General features: G+C 41.0%; 1 protein-coding gene across 1 annotated transcript in view; it reads left to right on the top strand.

Moving 5' to 3' along the window:
• Positions 1–5,833, top strand: part of NAALADL2 (N-acetylated alpha-linked acidic dipeptidase like 2) — a 979,797-nt gene that overhangs the window by 230,483 nt on the left and 743,481 nt on the right. The window lies entirely within an intron of this gene.

Below are 5,833 nucleotides of genomic sequence, written 5' to 3'. Positions count from 1 at the left end.
ACACGTTTTAAGTGTATATTTACATTACAGTTGGCAAGTGTGCATTTCTAAGGATTTTCTGAAGAAATCGTTTTCACCGAAGGAGCATCATTAATTCATTGTACTAAACTATGAGGTGTATGGGTGTTTGTGAATTCTAATCCTCTTCCTAACGATCATGCCTAAACGACTAACAGTAATGTGTGCCCTGCACCCTTCTGCGTCTGCTGTTCAATATTGTATGAGCATCCCCAGGCCTTTCCCATCCAGGTAATAACACTTTCCATTAGATTATCCAATATAAATTGAAAAATATGCCATTGTTTTATAAGGAATGATTGTATTAGTCAGGATCCCATAAATACAGCAGAAAACATTCTGAATATTTAAAGCAGAAGGCATTTGAAATAGGGAAATGCTTCCATTGGTGATGAGGAACTGAGAAGCCAGTTGAGGATACTGAGGCAGCCCACGCTTCACGGCAGCATGAAGCCATTCCTAAATCCAGGTTGGAGGACGAACAGAGTCGGGGTAATGTGGTGGGTGCTGGAACTTTCTGCATAAACTAATGCAGAGTAGGACAGAGCCTTAGCTGGAGATACTCCTGAAGGTAGAGAAATACCAGCTTCTCAGCTTCTTCCTGCCTCTGTCGGCCCCAGCAGTTGGTCCCAGAAGTTGTCCCATTGGCTGATTCTAGCAGGGTGCCGACCCTAGGGAGGCTGCTGACTCAGCCTGGCACACTCCCCCCAGACGGGTCCGCTCCCTGCAATCCGGGCTGTAGCAGGAAAAGGAAAACGGACCTACCTATTGTAAATAAACCTATCTGGGTCAGGGTTGTTATTATGAAAAAAAATCTATACAACTATAGTTACTATAACTTCACTGTGAATATCCATAGTATTTCAAAAGGGGCTTCTGGAAGAGGATCTATGGCATTAATTTGTTTTTAATATTAAAGATAATTATGGCTTTTTTCCTGAGTAACTGCTTTGTTTTTAATTTATGGACACAACGAATCTGTTGACCTAGCCTGTGTCCTTCTTTGGTTTTTGGTCAGTTTAGTGTCCCATTCATCTCTGTAATTTCGTAAGGGACTTGCTAGTGTGCATTTTGTCTCCTAAGCTATGCATTTTATTTCCTCTCCTTCTATTTCTTTGGCTTTCTTGTCTTCCCTTTTTTCAGCAGTGTAGTCATCTTTAGGACCTGACTTATGTCCTCTTGGCAAACAGGCAAATGAGTGTAAATGTCAAAATATATAATTAACATGATGTTATTTCCCTCAGAATGGAAGCTGCATGGCAGTAAGGCTCATATTCCGTTCTTAAACTCCAAAATCAGTAAAATGAGACGTATTTCAAAGTTGGCTACTGAAACATCAGCCGTTACACTTTCACGTGGTATCCATGGTTGGTAACAGATTCACAATTACGCTCCATCAAATAGCCATTTCAAGTTTCTGATTTTGAGCAAGTGACACCTCACACCAAAAGCAAATACTGTGAAAATATTAAATATTAATAGTTCCACTGAGGCATAAAGACAATTGATGTTACGTTTTTAAGTCCAGAGCATAGAACTGGGAAGAAAAACAAACAACAGAAAAGGACTAGTACATCCCAAGACGTGATCACCCCTGAGAAGCTGGAGAAGCGAAGGTGGAGGAGGGGTGGGGGGAGAGAGGGTTTCTGGAGAGGAAGCAAGCTGGGGAGCGGGGAGTCCCCACGTATTCTTAGGAGGAAAGTCTCAGATTGAGAGGGAAAAGCTGTGACAGAATATCTGAAAGAACGTGATGCCTGTCTGATACAGAGTGTCTCCCTCCCCTAGAAAGTGGGAGAAAGTTCAAAGTTCTGACTATTAAATGGTACTGAATAGTTTAATGACTCACTGCAGAAATTCAAATCACTTAATTGTAGGAGGAATGGCCAGAGTTTTTACATAGGAACAATCAACAACAACAACAAACTAGCTCCAACAAATGTAACGGGAGAAAAGTTTATTTTATGATCGCATTCGCTGACTCACACTTGCTCAAATTAGAGGTTACAAAAGTGTTATTTTTATGTAATATTGTAAAAAAGAAAAATTAAGGATGTGATGATTCATAAATAATCACTGAGAGTTGCACTGACATATTCCTGTTTAAGAACCTAGTTTCCCACTAAAAAAACCTACAGTGTGTTCACTTATGCCAAGACTTGGTGTCGTGTTGACCAAAGAAAGAGAATCAGTCAGAAATTTAGTTATGCTTATGACATTTGTCAATATAGTCAAAGTTAGTACAGAGATACAGAGATATGAAGATCTTGTGAACATACAGGCAGGGGTGTGTGTGTATTTGTGTTAATCCTCTACTAAGATTGTCTGGATCACTTCATCCTGGGTTTAACTTGGTACGATCTGGAAAATGCATGCACTCTTGGAGGTTGCACTCTATTTCCTTCATATATCTTCTATGTAGGTTTATTCAAATGCATCACATTCAAAATAGGCCATTAAGCTGTGTTTAATGTATACCCGTGGTGGCTCTGAGCAGTGACTAGTTGGATAGTGCAAGTTTATTGTAAGCACCAAAAAAGGTTTGGACTCTCACGTGAAGAGAGGCCTTAGTGACACAGATCAGCCCCCAGGCCACCCCGGGGACCTCAGTAGCCACACTTCTCTGATTTTCACTGATGTGTTGATCACAAAAGTGACTTAATCTCTTTCCATCTGTATGGTTTTGTGTCTATTCTTTCATCTTCTCTTGGTACCAACTTCTAAATTTCCCCATACGTTATTTCTCCACTCCTATTCCCCAGAATGAAATGTGATTTTTATTCTTTTGGGGGCCAGAGACATTTGTGACTCTGTCAAGAGCTTCTCTCCAGTCTAACCAGCTTCATGCACTTGGGGGACTCATAGGAGGCACCTCATAGGAAACACGTTTAAAGAGGACAGCTGAGGGAGCACTTTCACTTGGAAGCTTGGCTGCGATAGGGACGGTGTTCTATTTCTTTTTTCTTTTTTTTTTTTTTGAGACAGAGCCTCAAGCTGTCCCCCTGGATAGAGTGCTGTGGCTTCACTGCTCACAGCAACCTCCAACTCCTGGGCTCAAGCTTGTCTCCTATCTTAGCTTCCCAAGTAGCTGGGACCACAGGCGCCCACCGCAACACCCAGCTATTTTTTGGTGGCAGCCATTATTGTTGTTTGGCGGGCTCAGGCTGGATTCGAATCCGCCACCTTAGGTGTATGTGGTTGACGCCTTAGCCACTTGAGCCACAGGCGCCGAGCCTCTATTTCTATTATATAAAATCACTGAGCCTTTATTCTATAGGAATGACATATATACAAATACATATATATTCTAAAGATCATAAACATACTGTTGAACAGAATAAAATAGTTGAAAGCTTCAAAATTAGTTAGCAAATATAATATTATAAGATATTTGAAGTAAATGAATCAATGAGGTTAAGTTTATTTCTGAAGATGGGAAAATGTTTGTCTTTGACAACTGTAGATGCTGTGAAATGGTGAGATAAAAAAGGGAAAATGTGTTGTATTCTAATTCGGACTAATATAGTTCCTTTTCTGTCCTCTTTTTCCTAATTATAAGTATAAAGCAGACAGAAAGTTATATTTATTTATTTATTTTATTTAGACAGAGTCCCACTTTGTTCCCCTCAGTAAAGTGCTGTGACATCATAGCTCACAGCAACCACAAACTCCTGGGGTCAAGTGACTCTCTTGCCTCAGCCTCCCCAGAAGCTGGACTAAAGGTGCCTGTCAGAATGCCCAGCTTTTTTTGTAGAGATGGAGGTCTCACTCTGGCTTAGGCTGGTCTTGAACAATCCACCCGCCTGGGCCTCCCGGAGTGTTAGGATTACAGGTGTGAGCCACCCGGACTGAGTGTTAGGATTACAGGTGTGAGCCACCACACTAGTATATAATTCATCCATATAACAGAAAGCCACTTGTATCTCCTAAATCTATTACAATTTAAAAAAAATCTATAATCTCATTACCTTTTTAAAAATAATATTTTCTTTCTATGTTTCCTTGTCAATCAGAAAACTCATATTTTGCTATCCATATTCTTGTGACATCTGCTTTAGATTTATTTGTCACTTAAAATATTTTTAGAATCACTTTTCAGGCCAATAAATGCACTAAAATACTGCCTGGTATTCCATTATATGGATGTCATGTAATTTATTTAACCTGTTCTTTATAAATGCACAGTTTTGCTCTGTAAGCATTCTTGTATATAAATCCTGGTATGCTTATTTAATTATTCCCTTCTGATAAATTCCTGGAAGGAAGTCACAGCTTCAGGTATTTAAATTTGTGTAATTGCCTTGCAGACTACCAGCGTGTTATTTTTTATTTGTTTTTGAGAGGCCAAAAATAGTGTTGACAAACGCCTCCCATGTTCAGTGACCATTTCTATTTCTTTTCGCAGGTCTGAACTCCATTTAACGGCATTTTCCCTATTGCTTTTATTGGTCCTTTCCCAATTCAGAAACTAAGATTTTATAATAGTGAAATAGTCAATAACCTTATGTATGGTGCTTCATCTTTCTGGATTTTATTTAGTAGACACATTTTATTTGTTGTTATAAATTATTATGTCAGATTTCATTATTCATTTCATTTGTTAAGCCTTAATGACATTAAGGTAAAGGAACGGCAGCCTCGCTGCACACACCCCGCCACTCCTGCCGCACGTCCCCGTGTGCCCGGGAGGCCCAGCGCTCTGACCTTGGCTCATTACAAGTACGACTGTGCTTCAGAATCCTTCCCAGCCCGACATGCTTGGCAGCCCTTACTGATTGAGCAGAGGTACACAGGAGGATTTTCTGTCTTTGTCCTGTGGTTTCCTAAGCTGGATCACATGGTGCAAATTAGTTCATTTAAATTGTAGGGTGAGTTTCTTATTTCTAGAAAGATTAATTCTCTCCTTTTACCAGGGCAGCTTGCTTCAGCTAGAACCACAGACTCATGGCTACTTTGTAATACCAAGGACTCCAAATCTTACACCCTGTTTTTTAACAGCTACAGCCAATCCCCAGGTTACAAACATCTGACTTACGTACAACTTGCCCTTACAAAGAGGAGCTATTACAGTAAGTCTCCAAGTTACAAACATCTGACGGATGTGCGAGTCCTACTTATGAGCAGTAGCTGTCACAGGTAATAAGTAAATCTACCTGTTTCACCTTACATACAAATTCAACTTAAGAACAAACCTATCTCATTCGTCACCTGGGGACTGCCTGGATCATTTTCTTACGATCTTTCCCATACAGAGCTCAGCTGAAGGGAGGAAATCTCTGATCAAGCTCACCAGAAACAAAACATGTCATTTGCGTTTTCACCCACACCTTTGCCCACCTGCCTTCATTTACCAGCAGAGGACAGTGGAAACTAAACAGCCTGCTGCTTTTCTGCCGTTTTTTAGAGCCAGACTTCAGGTTTCTGTTAGAGCCCAGTCATCTTTCCTAAGCTCACGTAGCCTCTTCATTCCAGTCACTCCTCCTTTTCCACACCTCCCACCTGTGTTGACTTCCTTCTGGTCAACAGCCACCGATTTCTTTTCCTGGGAGACGTGTGACTGGGCTGGTGTCCTGCTCCAGTACCTGGAGCTGCTCATTGCCTGCAGTCTTACAGGAGGGCGGCAAGGCACCGTCACAGGTGACCTGGGTGGAGTTCGGGAGACCCACAGAGTGTTTTTGTGGTTATCAGAATACTAGAAAGTCTGTTCTAAATTCGAGGCGTGTCTCTCCTCTGATACCACAGGAATGTCTTTTTCTCTGTTACGTTTTTGTGCAAATGCAAAGCTGTGCCGTTGTTTGGTGCTGGTGAGATCGTAGCT

This window comes from Otolemur garnettii, unplaced genomic scaffold, assembly GCF_000181295.1.
Source record: "Otolemur garnettii isolate 467f Iridium unplaced genomic scaffold, OtoGar3 scaffold00078, whole genome shotgun sequence".
NCBI lineage: Eukaryota > Metazoa > Chordata > Mammalia > Primates > Galagidae > Otolemur > Otolemur garnettii.
This window is presented reverse-complemented; position numbering and strand designations above follow the sequence as displayed.